This window comes from Podarcis muralis, chromosome 12 (genome assembly GCF_964188315.1).
Source record: "Podarcis muralis chromosome 12, rPodMur119.hap1.1, whole genome shotgun sequence".
Classification (NCBI taxonomy): Eukaryota; Metazoa; Chordata; class Lepidosauria; order Squamata; family Lacertidae; genus Podarcis; species Podarcis muralis.
Genome location: NC_135666.1, coordinates 19,360,092 through 19,375,728, shown reverse-complemented (window position 1 = coordinate 19,375,728; position 15,637 = coordinate 19,360,092). Strand labels below are relative to the sequence as shown.

Below are 15,637 nucleotides of genomic sequence, written 5' to 3'. Positions count from 1 at the left end.
TTCTTCCCTCTTACTCACCTCCCCACTTCAAATTAAGGGTGGTGTGGCTAACACCCAATTCATTAATACAATCAGCGCATATGAGGTGTATGTGGTTAGGACTTTTAGTCTCAATGTGCAAACTTTTCACATTTAATTTGTTCCCACAAATCTCACAAGATCTTATAAGATAGTCATAAAGATAAAGGGAAGTAAATTTGCATAAATACCCTCAAGTATGACATACGATCTAGTCTACAATGTGTCTTCCTGGTAACTGGCTTCCAGCCCAGGCCAGGTGTCCCTTGATCTTCAGAGGCCCAGGTAAAATGTCTCTTTGCCACATCTCATGTTTAGGCACTGACTATGGGACATAATATCACAACTCTGTCCAGAATCATGTTGTTGTTGTTTAGTCGTTTAGTCGTGTCTGACTCTTCGTGACCCCATGGACCAGAGCACACCAGGCATTCCTGTCTTCCACTGCCTCCCGCAGTTTGGTCAAACTCATGCTGGTAGCTTCGAGAACACTATCCAACCATCTCATCCTCTGTCGTCCCCTTCCTTTTCTCATTGAAGTTGGGTCATTCTTCCCATCAGCTGCTCCACCTCAGATAAACCTATACAACCCATTCAACAATTATCTTTACATAATGATCACTAACCATATACTCCGAATTTCATCCAGCGTATTTATCCCCTAGCCCTCATCAGCCTCAAACACAACAGCAGAACTGCTTTCAGGTAGCTGCTCCTACTTATCTTGTTTTCTCATTTTCTTCACTTGGCATTTACTTTGAATAGAATCCTTCGGGTCAGTTTAAAGAGGCGTTAAAATGCAGGGGAAAGAAGGGTGTTTTTTAAAAAACAAACAAAACATTTACACAGGCACCTACATATGACACCTTTTACAACTGCTCTGAGAAGCACCCCTCCTCCCTGCAAAAAGAGAAAAAAACACGATACTAGAGGGTGCGCCAAAGTTGATCGCTTAGCAAAATAAATAAATAAAACTCTTAACACACACAAGCAAATCCACACCAAAGCAAAACCAGACATGTCATTAAAACAAAAGAAACCGCACAGTGGAAAAGAAGTTATGTGCCAGATACTTCCAACCAGGAGCAGCCTTTGGGGGGGGGGGAGTAATGGGTCTACAAGTTCAAACTGCCCAAGATGCCTTTAAAGTGATCCCAGTCCCCTCCTCACATGAGAACACAACCATTACTGTGTCGTTGCTGTTAGGTTCACAGCTCTCTGGGGGAACACTGCTAATGCAGAACGGACTAGTTCCATAAAGACAATAAGCACTGTACTTGAAATTACTTGCAAATGGATGGCATTTGCTGCTCCGTTTTCAGTTAGAATCGAGCCTTTTATACGCTCTTCTCTTAAGCAGTAACATGTCTCCTATGGATAGAATTACCACTTCATTTCTTTTGTTTTGCTTTGTTAGTTTAGATAACTTTTCCCCCTCATCTTTTTTAAATCACTACACATTCCAAATGATTGGTTCCCTATGCATTAACAAAGATAAAAGGGTTTTTTTGTTGTTGTTGTCCAGAAGGTGGAGAACAGCTGCAGCTGCAGCCCTTTAAAAATGCCCTACGTTGGCAGAAGGAGGCAACAAGAGACATGTGCCATTGTGGGGTCTGCAGAGAGAACGACTGGTGGGCAACTTTCCCCTCTGCACAAGCAAGGAAGCAACCTTTTGAGAACCAGAAGGAGTGGCTGATGAATACCCATCCAGTGTGGTGTAGTGGTTAAGAGTGGTAGACTTGTAATCTGGGGAACCGGGTTCGCGTCTCCGCTCCTCCACATGCAGCTGCTGGGTGACTTTGGGCTAGTCACACTTTTCTGTAGTCTCTCGGCCCCACTCACCTCACAGAGTGTTTGTTGTGGGGGAGGAAGGGAAAGGAGAATGTTAGCCGCTTTGAGACTCCTTATGGTAGTGATAAGGCGGGATATCAAATCCAAACTCCTCCAAGGATGATGTCTTTTCACCAGCTTGCATTGCTTATGCCACCACCCTGAAAAGGAACAGCCATCTGACCTTACCTGCCCTGCTCTAGACTAGGGATAAAGATTCCAATCAATAGATGAATAAAAAGGCAGTTGTCCTTCAAAATTCATGCTTCTCTCAATTTTCTAGCTATTCAGCCAAAAAACATATACGTACTGGGGAAAAGTGTGCACAAAAAGGGATGGAAATGCGCAAATATGCTTTGTATTACGGAGAACTGCTTGCAAAAATGCATATATTAGGATAAATGCACACAAATAGGCATATGTATTTTGATGGAGAGTTTCTTAAAATAAAATACAGTGGTACCTCGGGTTAAGTACTTAATTCATTCCAGAGGTCCGTCCTTATCCTGAAACTGTTCTTAACCTGAAGCACCACTTTAGCTAATGGGGCCTCCTGCTGTTACCGTGCTGCCAGAGCACAATTTCTGTTCTCATCCTGAAGCAAAGTTCTTAACCCGAGGTACTATTTCTGGGTTAGTAGAGTCTGTAACCTGAAGCGTATGAAACCCGAGGTACGTAAAAGAGTTTGGAACCTGGTACAGATATGGGGTGAACTGAACTTAAGATTGGAAAAAAAGGGAAAGAGCAATTGGCAGAGGTGGAAGGGGTGACAGATTATTCCCTGTCTTGATTCTGTGGTGATGTTTAGATGAGCGTTTATGCCCTTGTGGTGGTCGCTGCTTATTTGCTGATGTGAGAAGCCTCTAAACTACCGTTTGGCTTCATCACCAAATGCACTGGGATCTCTCTCTCTGCGTATGGCATAAAGTGCAGCTGCTCATCTCCAACCACAATGCAGTGTTAAGACTTTCACTTTTGCACTTTGTCTCTAGGAAATATTTAAGAGAAGTTAGAAAAGTGCTTTGACTTATAGTATTTGGCAGCCTGTTTTGTAATAGAATAGCTCGCATTGTCTATTATAAATCTATGTACAGACATTTTGGATTTGAGCCCAGATATGAATATACACATTGATAAAAGTTTGTAGGGCTGTGACACAAAATCCCTACGGGTTTTGTGGGAATGTCAAAAAACACTCAGCAACTGGGAGATGTACCTATTGAGAAAAGCCATCTTACGTCTCTCCCTTAATTTTTTTTTTTTTAATGGAGATGGATTTGAATTGGGAAAGAGAGCTTTTAGCTAAAGAATTGCCTTTGTATAGCTTTTCCAATACGGTACATAATTCACAACTCATACCTGAGCTTAGAAGTAACAACTTCTTTGCTATTTCAGTGTCATGAAAGGTGGTGTTTAGTGTTGTAGGTGGATACAGCTGCTCAAATGTGTGCAAAGAAGTGGAAAAACAATGCGAGTAATAGGCAATAGGTGCAATGCATAAATTAGGAAAATCTTCACAACTTGTTCCAGCAATGGAACAAGCTTTCTAGATGATACCAAGCATCACTTGAAGGACTCTGCTAAGGCTAGGATATCCTGAGTGATCCTTTTTAGGAAATATATAGGAGAGTTCTGGTTGCATAGAGTACAAGCTTCCCTAAATTGGACTGTCTGCTACAGGGACAAATCCATGTTTTTGGTGGATGAGAAACTCACTGCATGATGATCCTGGCCTCCAACTTAGATTGTAGGTTCTAATAGAAAATATACCAAGGAGGTTGGGCAATTTGCCACAGAGATGGAAAATCCATTCACAGGATCGGTCCATAGATCTTGTTAACCCTGTGACCAGATATTTCTTTTTCCTAATGGTAGCAGGAAGGCATTTGGCATCTCTGTTTGAATAATTGTTTTTCTTATTTAATGTTAAGAACTCACCATTACTGTGAATATAACCAAGAGCTACCGATGGGACTTTAATGAAACCATAAGCCAACGGCAGACAAAAATCACCTTGAGACTTTGAATTTCAAAACATTTTGTAAGACTTTGCCTGAGTTCAGCTCACTCGTTTGAGTAAGCTCAGAGGAATACAATATTTAAATCTCAAATAAATAGCTTTAGAGGAACTTTTCATGTTCTTTTGAACCATTCCCATAGCTGGCAAATACATTTGGTTTGATATCATACCCCCTGGATCCTGACCTAAATACTACATCCAAGTCAACTAAAGGGGAAAATAGTATTAAAAACTTTAAAAATTCTTTTTGTCTGCCAAATCACAGCCTCCTGCAATCAGGATTGATTACAAACAGCCAATTAAGAAGCATTTGGAACATGATCTGAACGCTAATCCTCTCTCATGTTCTTTCTTATACCTAATTATCAGCCTTAAGATGGCTATTATAGCTTAATTGCTAGATTTACTTCTGGAACTCCTGAAGAAACTGATATATATGTGTGTGTGTGTACAAAATACACTCCTGTTTGTAAGTCTTTGTGCATATTATTATATAATACTTACACACAGAGACATAAAAATAGAGAATATTGCAAAGCATATGGTATTTAAAGACTATTAACAACATCAAATAAGAGATTAATTCTATTTATCAACCAGTACTATGCAGACTGATTCCTTGTAATCATCAGCAGGCATAGACTGCAACAAGTTAACATTTTAAGCAAACAAACCTCTTTTTTTTAACATGTGGAGGAAAAGGTTGTTTAAATTAAATCAACACTAAGAAGCACAATCATATGGAAGGAAGGATTCCAATTACTATATATTTCAGTTTGGAAAGAGACCCTGACCTTTTGTTCTGCCTTTTAAAAAGTGTTCTTGACATCCTTGTTCACACCAGGCCTTGTGTGGTCTATATTATAAACATCAACTTAGTCTTGATTGAAAGTATTCTTCTTATACCAATTTAACACCAACCTTTCCTTCAGCTCCATTGATTATAAGCAAATGCACTGATATAAGCAACATACTTGTGAAAAAGAAGCAACAGTTACAAACAAGTGCAGATCCCTCTTACAGCCAGCACAGTTGTGTTTAGGCTCTGCTGAAATCAATCAGATGATGTGAGTATGCCAGTTTAAGTGGTCGGGGAGTTATTAAATGCACTACTACCACCATATTAAAATGTTCCTTGGCTCATTCATCTAAAACAAACGAAAGAAAATACCTGCTCAAGTAGGAGGCATTCAGGGACAGTAGTTGGCTGTAATTTGCTCAACACTTTTTTCCTTGCAGAAGTTCAGTGTAGACCAGGCTACTCAGCAAAAAGCCACTTAAATAGTTTGACAATGGAGGCTTTTCACAGCGGCTAAAAGCTTGGATGAGCAACAAAAGAGTGCTTATTAAAGGCAGTAATCAGGAGCACAATATAATTCCCAACATCTTTCAACTCTCTTTTACACTCAGAGCCATATGAAAATTACCCTGAACTATCTTTAGAACCTCTTGTCTTTAGAAGGCAAGCAGACAAGTATTTGCCCTATAAAACAAGGGCAAATACTCCTATAGTCTTTTTAATGATCCACTAGAGTCTCCTGTTATCTGAATACCTTATGGGCTATTAATCTTTCACCGTAATGTTTCAGGGTAAGCGGGAGAAATAAGCCCTTAAATAGACGTTAGATGTTGGGTAAGTGAAGATGTTCATGTGCAGAGAAGCAAGATCGTGGCAGCAAGCCCTGCTCCCCATCCCTTATTCATTTGAAGGTTTCATGAGGTATTATTGTACAGGACAACTCAGTGTGTACACTTGCTAAAGTATGAGACCAGGCATAGAAAGCCTGTGGTCCTTCAGATGTTGCTGAACTACAACGCCTATCCTCCCTGACCACAGGCCATGTTGAATGAGTTTGATGGTAGTTGTTGTCCAAAACTTCTAAAGGGCACCAGGTAAAATAGGTCTAAGTCTTAAATTACCAAAGTTCTAGGCAGTACCTGTACTTTATCTCTCAAATGAGAGGTGTCCATTTGCCTTAAAAACCATACTTTTAAGCCTGGAAGCTCTTCCTTGTAACCCAAAATAGTTCTAACTATTGCAAAGTTGCTGAAAAGACCCTGGTTCCAACTGGATGTATTTCAAGGATCAATGAGGACATAAAGTAGGGTCTAGGTTGAAGGTCTTACAAAGGTGGTATACTAAGGTGGTTAAAACTAAGGTGCTTATTTATCTGAATTTGTTACTTGCTCTTCACTGAAAGGTACCAGGGTGGGATGCATACATTCAATAAAACATATTAAACAACATGAAAGCATAATTTAAAACCATAAATAAAACACAAATATTGCAACAATGAAGAAGTAGTGTCCAAACTTTTTTCAAAGAGGACCAGATCTCATGAAGTGAAGGGCCGTGAGGGCCAACCAAAGGGCCAACCAAAGTTTTAGGGTTGAAGTTGTTGAGGGTTTCTTAGGATTTTACCCCAGGAAATAAACTGCCACAGGGGCCGGATTAAACCGACTGGCGGGCCGAATTGCCCCCCCCCCCCGAAACAGACTTTGGACATGCATGGAGGGGAAACAACCTGATGTAAATAATGCCCCTGCTCCTGAAAGCCTAGGCAAAAAAGGTGTGTCTTGACTAACCGATGAAAAGAGTTTAATGACAGATGCAGCTCCACGGGGAGGAAGTTCCATAACCAATGGGCCATTGCAGAGAAGGCTTTTGCATGTGCCATTAACCCTTGGCAGCACCAAGAGCAGGATATCTCCAACTTAACATTTGGACAGGTCTATACAGATGGAGAGTATTTGAGGCTAAATCCTCTGGAACTTTGTACTTCCAGAACATAGAAGATGCAATCTGCTTTCAGTCACCGAATGGGACAGCAGGCTCTGCACTTTCAAAAGGGAATACAATTTGTCGGGGACCATGAATTTTTGAAAGACAATCACAATAGCAGCAAAACAAAATAAATCCAAGCATATTCATATAGTCATGATAATAATGTTTTAGCTGAGATTCCTGCATTGCAGGGGGTTAGACCAGATGGCCATCTACAATTCTATTACGATAATCCTATTTAGAATGAGATTCACACGAAATACGACTTTATGGAGTTGTATTCCATTCCACAACAGCATCAAAGCATAGCAGCTTTGAAACTGCCTTCAACAGCAGATGGTGGGACTCTTAAAAAACAAAAAAACTTTAAAGTACTAAACAATAGCAACATACCATATATATTATTGTGGACAAGTAAAAAAGATGTTACATGAACTCTGTTACTATCAACAGCCCAACTTTAATCTCATCAAATCATGAAATCAGGTTTGTTTGACAGGACCCATTTTTTAATTTTTAAAAAGTAAGGTTGACTGGCATTAATTACATTTTGTGTATGACTTATAAATTAGAGTAGTGGTAAGTAAATGGTAAGGACAGGGCAGCTAGGCTGCACAAAGCAGACTGCCTGATGAGTTGGGCCCATTCCAGAAATGTGCTGTATATAGTTAAACGTACAGCCCGGATTTAATTTGTAAAATGAGAGGTGGTGGAACTCAAGCATATCTGATATTTATGCTCTCTGCCCTAGCAGTCTTGTCAGGGCCACAGGGAACAAGGTTCTTACAGGGTTATTCCTTAGAGGGTCTTAGAAGGCTCAAGTCTCCTGTTGTGAATGGGGCAGCTGTCTGCAGCAAGAAGAGGTTCCAATAAAATTCTCCAAACTCTGGCTTGGATACAAGCTTCAGGGAACTAAACAGATCACTGATAAAGAGGGCAAGACACAGAAATTATTCTCTGTCTCAGGTTGTGGTTTTTTTAAATGAGCCAGGGAAGAATTCACAGTTCCTATTTGCAAAAGTTTCTATAAACCCAACATTAAGAAAAATATATATACCATGGCGGTGAACAGCATAAAAATCAATAAAGAAACTGCATACATAAAGTTAGTACAAAATACATCACAGATCAGATTAATATATCTACATCGCTGGATCACCTCTCAGGGTAAGCCAGCATGAACAGCTGAGTTTAAAGTAGGTGCCTAAATGTCAATATTGGAATCACATTCCAAAAGGAAAGTGATGCCACACCAAAGGTCTTAGTGAACATATGGGGAACTTTGGGAACAACACTACTAAGAGTGTCCTGGCTCACCTATACCTGTTCACCATATGCCGAACTCTACATGGATCCTCTTAACCCATATTCTTCAATAGCAGTTTGGCAAGGGAACTGGCCTTTAATTGGTGCATACTCCGTACCCTCCAAGTGTTCCTATTTTCCTGGAATTATGAAAGTCATCCTGGCTTCTGATTTGATCCAGGAATGTCTGCATTTCCGCACCAGCACCGCCACCACTGAGCTTGGCAGGAGGATGAGCCAGCACTTGTCCTGAGCGATGGCAGTGGCTGAAGCGGCGGCTGTGAGGGGACATCCTATTGCCTCTCCAGGGCCACTGCTGCTGGCCTCCTCCCTTTGATAGCTCAGAGAGCAGGTGAAGAGGACAGGTTCCTGCTGCCACCAAGGCCCAACCTTGTGTGACACACTGGCTCTGAGGTGCAGGCAGAGAGCAGGGCTGCCCTGGGTAGGAAGAAAGGGGGAGTGGAGATGAGTGCAAGAAGTCTTGATTTATTTTTTTATTTTCCCCCCAAAAGCTTTGTGTATCTATGTCTAAACTTGCAAACTGTTTCTAAAACTGACTTATTGATTTGTGTTTTTCTTTTTGTAAATCTACAAAAGTATAAAATAAAACCAGGATTAAGGGTTGTAGATTGCAGGCATAGGCAAACTCCGGCCCTCCAGATGTTTCGGACTACAATTCCCATCATTCCTGACCACTGGTTCTGTTAGCTAGGGATGATGGGAATTGTAGTCCCAGACATCTGGAGGGCTGGAGTTTGCCTATGCCTGGTGTAGAGCTTGTGTGCTATTGATGTAGTGGTGGTAGAAATGTTGGGGGGGGGGACGACAAAAAATGGGGGGTTGAGGAGGGTCAATTGGTGGCAGGGGGGGGGGGGAATGAGAAATGTCCCTATCTTCATCTGAAGCATGTTGGAGGGTTTGACAAGATAGTGAAAATACTAATGTACAACACAACTTTCTGCTTTCAAAAACCTATACCAGGACCAGAGCCAATTGCTTACTTGATGGGATTCAGACTTTTATGGATACTGGTTTACAACAGAATTATGTTATCCATATTTCTGCAGGATGGTAAATACACTGAGTGGATTTCCTGTTAATAGTTAGAACTGTAGCATCTGTTTTTGATTTTTAATCCATCTACTTCTATGTAAACAAACATATTTTGTAATAGCTTTCTCCCCTACTAAAGAACTGTAATTGATAACAATCCTTGTACAGCTCTAATCTCAGCCATGTAACTAATCCCTGTTAAAACCAATTTAAAGAACAATTAACTATCAAGCCCTTCTTTCTACACTTTCAATGTTTCCAAATCCAAGTGAATTTTCTGTTTGAAATGATCTGACAACAGAACATGCACACTCAGTAATTGTCAAACAAGGATGATATTGCTCTCTGCATATCTAAATTATGGCCACTGAAACTAGAGTAACGAAAACTTCGGTGACATTATGCCTTTGCAACTCCTGTAAAAAAAAAAAATGCTGTTAACTCTGGAAATAAGAGTCAATAATTTGTTAGGAAGGAAACCACCATTTGGCTTTCTCCATTCACCCCGTCCACCTTTCCAAAACGTTGTCTTCTGAAACTTCACATTCATTTTCTTAATGTTTTTAACCTAGTGTCTGTGAAATTTTTATTGCTCCCTAGCTGATGACATCTGATCTGAATGTAACCACACACCTCTTTGCTCAGCGGCATTTGTCACAAACCATTATAAATTATCATGCTGATAGTTTGCATTGCTGGGAAACCGGAAAAGTTCCATAAATTCAAAGCACTGTGAATCAGTGGCATTCTTGTTTATTATCCAGATATAAAGTTTTACAAGATTCAGGATAACTACATGTACGCAGTAGGACATTAGCACAAACAAATGGTAGAGTATGTAGAGTTTCACCCTGAAAGCATTTTAAACTGTCAACAAATGTGGGAGGGGAGGGAGGTAATAAGCTCATGTTTTATCTTTTCCTCCATTCATTTTTAACTATATTCTGTTCACCAACATAGGCTATTAATAATAAATATGTTTGCAATTACATACAGTAATCACTAGGCACATCACATTCATCTGCTGCAAAAAGATCCCAAATTTTGGACTCGTTCCACTTAAAAGCAGACATGTAATTCCAGCTATTGTTCAAAGCGGTACAGAATTACATTATCATTTTATTTTTTAAAAAAATCTTGATTATAATATGTTACACTTAGAATTTTTAGGCTTTGAGTATGTTGTTCCACACACTCTATTGATTACAGAATATTTCTTGGGTTATTCTGTCCTCGTTTTTAATAGTATGCTTAATTAATTATGATTATAGCTTTGTTCCTACAAATGATGAAAGATGACCCCCTTGCTCAAAGAAACTTTCAGCACGAGAATTATATGATGCATAATATCATGAGGTCATTGAACTCATCCTCCCTGTGGAATATATTCAATAGTTAAGGAAAGAAATGGATTTCTCATAGTAACATTTATTAATCCTGAAATGTAACTACATCTAAAACAGTAAACAAGGCGCTCGTGATCATATGTGACATAGTAATTATAAAATATTGGGGCAATTTTTATTCACCACCTTCACCTCATGCCCTTTGTTTTTAGGTTGGGATAGTTCTGGTGGTCTAATGGTTCATTCCTGTACATGCCTATTCAGAAATAAGTGTTGTGGAGTTGAATGGAACTCACTCCCAGGTAAGTGAGAATTGATGTGGAACCTAGGAGGACTTAAGACCTTTGTCTTAAGTAAGGAGAAACTAAAGCCTCTTTTCCCAGCAAAAAAACTCCATTCAAAACTTGTAATACTTTCCTCCATAGATCTTTACATGGAACTCCATGCTGTGAGATGAACCTCAGACCAATGTTTGCCTCAAAATGCTAATGCAGGAGCACAGAAAGACATCCATAAGGGAGAAAGCCCTTAATTATGCTTATTTATTTATTAACAGATTGTCATCAATGCCTCATGCCTCTGCAAGCAGGGCATCAAAACCCTGCTTTCAGCTGAAGCAATTGTTTACCTGCCCCACAGGTAGGTGCAGGGCAGGGGTCATAGTTTGCCCAAAATGGCCTCACAACCCAACTGGGGAGACCTGGTAGACCTAATGAGGCCTCCAAACCAGAGGTTCTTCCTGTGAATTTGTATACATTTTGCCAGTAGCCATATGAGAGAGATGTAGTAGTGCCTTCCTGGAGGCAGCACTGCAATTGTAGGAACAGTGATGCCCCCCCACATGTTTTATTTTTTTGCAAAGGTAATCTGTAGATCTACTCTTGCAATCTCATCAGAAGCAGTGTGTATCCATATCAACTGCCACCACTAAGGGCTTTCATACAGTGTCCTTGTAACTCTTCAGTAGAGGTAAAACATGAATGGCAGAGGCAATTGAATCCCAGCAATACAGGGGACGCGGGTGGTGCTGTGGGTAAAACCTCAGCGCCTAGGACTTGCCAATCGCATGGTCGGCGGTTCGAATCCCCGCGGTGGGGTGCACTCTCGTTGCTCGGTCCCAGCGCCTGCCAACCTAGCAGTTCGAAAGCACCCCCGGGTGCAAATAGATAAATAGGGACCGCTTACTAGTGGGAAGGTAAACGGCGTTTCCGTGTGCGGCTCTGGCTCGCCAGAGCAGCTTTGTCATGCTGGCCACGTGACCCGGAGGTGTCTGCGGACAGCGCTGGCTCCCGGCCTCTAGAGTGAGATGAGCGCACAACCCTAGAGTCTGTCAAGACTGGCCCGTACGGGCAGGGATACCTTTACCTTTTAATACAGCATTAATTTCCTCCAATACATTTGTATTTCTGTCAGATTTCCTCTCTCAGAAGTATTAACTTGTTACCTCTTTCTCCCTGCAGATAAATATTAATTTACAGCACTGCACTTTAAAAAAACCAAAACAGTGATTGAATGGACTGAACTATTACACACTTGCAGCTGTGACAATAAACTGAAAATTTAGAGTTAGGAAATAAAAGTTTGCTTAACACTAAGAATCCCATGACAGACTGATTGGTACATTAATCTATTGCCTTACCCAACATTTGGTGAAAGGAATATGAATTTCTCAAGAGAGTAAGGGACTTTGAGACCTAATACAGTTTCAAAAGTTTCCTATGAAGAAATAACTTTTCCTGAAAATATGGTCCTAAAGGGTTTGACACAAATCTCCTCACTCAGAGTTAATGGTCATAGTGTGGAAGTCAAAGATCTGAATTTAAAAGAGAGCACAAATAACACAGGAAACATTTAAGTCATTCAACAAAAGGTCAATTTAAACTGTTCTGTCTAGCTAAACTCTGCCCATAAAATTACCCCCATCCTTGCCTGACAACGAAACTGCCCAATTAGAGAGGGAAAGATACATTAATTAGACGGGTTTCAGAGACTTGGATTGAAAGGCACAAATACTCTGCTGAGAGGAAGAAACATACTCTGCCCAGAGGCGTAATTCACCTATGACAAGTTATAGAGGTTTTAGGTATATCAGCTCTACACAGACTGACCTAATGGTTGCAATATAATACACCACCCCCACTGCATTTATTATTATCATGCTATATTAGCATGTAAGTTATCTCTGAACAAGCATTTTGCAAGCACTAAAGGATTAAAATATCTCCCATTTTCTTCTCTGAACTTCAGAAGAGAATAATATTCAGATGCAAACACCTCTAAGAGTCTGTTCATACAATCAGTTCCATCGTATCTTCACACACACAACATCTAAAAAAAATATGATATGAATTTCAGAATGGGTGGCAGGAGTTTGGGTTCAGAATATGAACCCCTCCAGTTGTGAAAACTGACACATAATGATGAGGTCTGCCTCATTATGAGGTTTACTGCCCCACCACCCAGGCCTCCCTTTCATTTCCTCCCAACTCAGAATTGAAGTAAAAAAAATTTGTGAAGGTATAGGGAGATAAGCGTAGGGAGCATCTGCTGGAGACAATGAAACCTTGTAGATGTCTCCTTAACTGACCTGGACTTTCCCAAACATGCTTAGCAGCAACACTTCTTAGTAGAGTGGATGGGACTTGGCAGTTTTCTGTGCCTCCCAATTAAATGGACAGGGGTGAAAGGCATAGCAAACATACTACATGCCCTACTATGTTAACATGATCTGCTCTGTCTCCAACAAGCCCATCTTGGTATCAGTTCTTTCTACAACACAAGGACAAATTTTGATCGAGAGCTGGCAGGGACAGCTAGAGCGATCCTCTTCATGCTTCTTTCTTCCAAGGCCTTGGATTGTTTGCTCATCATTTGTAGGAACTCACTATTTATTTATTTCTGTTTCTAATCCACCCTACCTAGCAATGGTTAAACTGGTTTCTAGAGCTAGTCATCCAAACCCGTTTTTAAAAGATCAACAAGCTACTGCTCCAATATGAAGGAGGAGTCGTTGCATGTAGAGGATGGTGACACTTTTTTGGCACCGTTTGTTAATGTGTCCTTGGTTTTAACATCTCTGTGGCATGTAATTAGTTATCTCTGCTTATATGAAAATAAAAATGAACTGAAAGCAATGATGAAATGTAATAATATTATTAAATAGTTACAATGATCCTGTTCTTTTTTTTTTTTATCTCAAAACACCAGCTTGAAGAAATTGCTATTGCTTTCTCTCTAAGGGAAAGCTGTTGTCCAGCTGGAAAACAGCCTGTAAGGACAACTCTTTAGGCACCCTCACATTCGTATTTGATGCAAGAGGTTCTCTGTGGGGTTGTAGCAATCATGAAAGAAAGTAGGGTAAGAGTGAAGCCTTGAAATAAGCATGGTCCAAGCAGTTTCTCAAAGACGGGGTTTCTGGAATTCTTCCAGAAAGAATCTCATAGCCACTTGGGGATTACCTGTGGCATCCAGAGTTGTTCATCCAAGCTCTAAAAGAGGGCTGGGCAATATCTTGCCTTCCAAATACTGGAATCCAACACCCTTCAGCCCCAGTCAGCATGGCCAATGGGTAGGGATGTTTGGAGTTGTAGTCCAACAATATCTGGAGAGCTACAAGTCCACTGTTACTTCTGTAAGACTGTGAATAGGGAATAGCCTCCCCCCCCCCCCCCCGTGAGTAAGCCAGTGTGGCTAAGTAGCAAGTTTATACAAGCTCATATTCTGACACAAAGTCACTGGAAGGCCTTGTAAAAGTCATTACTTTTCATTCCCATCTGTAAACTGGGACTATAATCTGAATATGTCGCAGAGTTGGTTTAAACATTACAAAGGTTCGGCTGAAGGATTCACAGCTTGAGATGGTTCAGTCCTCCTCACATGAGGAGCTTCAAAATACTTCCACTGAAAGTTGTGTTCTACATTAGAACTTATTACCTCAGAGAGCTCTACTTATAGGCCCAGGTGCAGGGAACCCACTGCTGGCAGGACCCAAAGCATGGAAGGATACAATAAACACACAGGACAAACATATTGGGTTCAAACAGGCCACAACTTTATTGGTAACAAATGCAGGTAGACTTTGGCATGGGCATTGGCTATGTACCCTGAATCATCCATCCCAACTGCTGGTTGATCATTTTGCAAGTTGATCCTAGGTTAAGAATCCCCCTATAATGTACATCAAATAGGGACGATCCCTCCAGGACAGTCATTGGGTGTGTGGATGTGTGCCATATATGGCCCATCACACACTGTCTGGGCATCTGGACTGCATCTTCCCCTGGACCCCTTTAACAGGGTACCCTCAATTTCCTGAAGTAGGGGTGAGGTGGGCTCTCAACTCCCGTGTCCCCCTAGACTAAGGATCCAACCCAACAAGTTGTGACACCAGATGGGCCCACTTTATCTGCAGGCAAATTCTTCCCTGGCCCCAAATACGACAACTGAATATTTCCATAGCAAGGTCTTATGTAGGACCTGAACCTGCCCGCTCACCTTCAGGCAGGACCATATGCTACATAGGGTGGGAGGGTGGAGAATCCAGCTCTGACCGCGCTGATTGATGAGCCTGGGTGAGGCTTCTTTATACATCCAGTGAGCAGAGCTGAGTAAAGACTAGGGACGGAAGTCTTCATTCAGTTCCACCACACAAAACACATGCCCTTGCTTGCCTGTGATAGGTCCGTTAAAATGCAGGCCCCCAGCAACCTGTGCAAACCGAGGAGGGAGCGTTGTCCCACAATGATCGTGCAGGGCCATAAGATCGTCCCCAGCTCGGACGGCATTCATGCCAGGCCGCAGTCACCACTCACCATCAGACAACAGCCTAAGCGGTCCATCTCATGCCTTTCTCTCAAACAATATATTTTGACACAAGGCATGAACTTAATGTATAACCACTTTTATGCTCATGAAAACGGAGTTCTGTGAAAAGCCTGCACCATTATAATCAGAATTAATCACGGTAAAGCCCTTTATCAGGGATTGGGGTGTTGCTGGACTACAGATCCCATCATGCCTGATTATCAACCACTCTAAGGGGTTGGAGTGGGTTGAAGTGTCTTAGCAACATCTGGAGGGCCGCAGGTTCCTCATTTCTGTTCTACACAATACCTAGCAGTCTAACTTCCATACGTTTTCTTCACACTGCCTCATCAACTCAAAATGAAAAACAACTTCTGTTAATATTAGTTAAGAAAACTGATGATTTCCCCTCCATGCCACACACGTGTTATCCCCAATTATGGCACTAGCACAGCAAAACAAAGCATGTATAGTTGT

The 15,637-nt window shown here is 41.1% G+C and overlaps 1 protein-coding gene across 4 annotated transcripts in view; it reads right to left on the bottom strand.

Moving 5' to 3' along the window:
- The window catches only part of NRP1 (neuropilin 1), a 126,601-nt gene that overhangs the window by 106,088 nt on the left and 4,876 nt on the right, over positions 1–15,637 (bottom strand). The window lies entirely within an intron of this gene.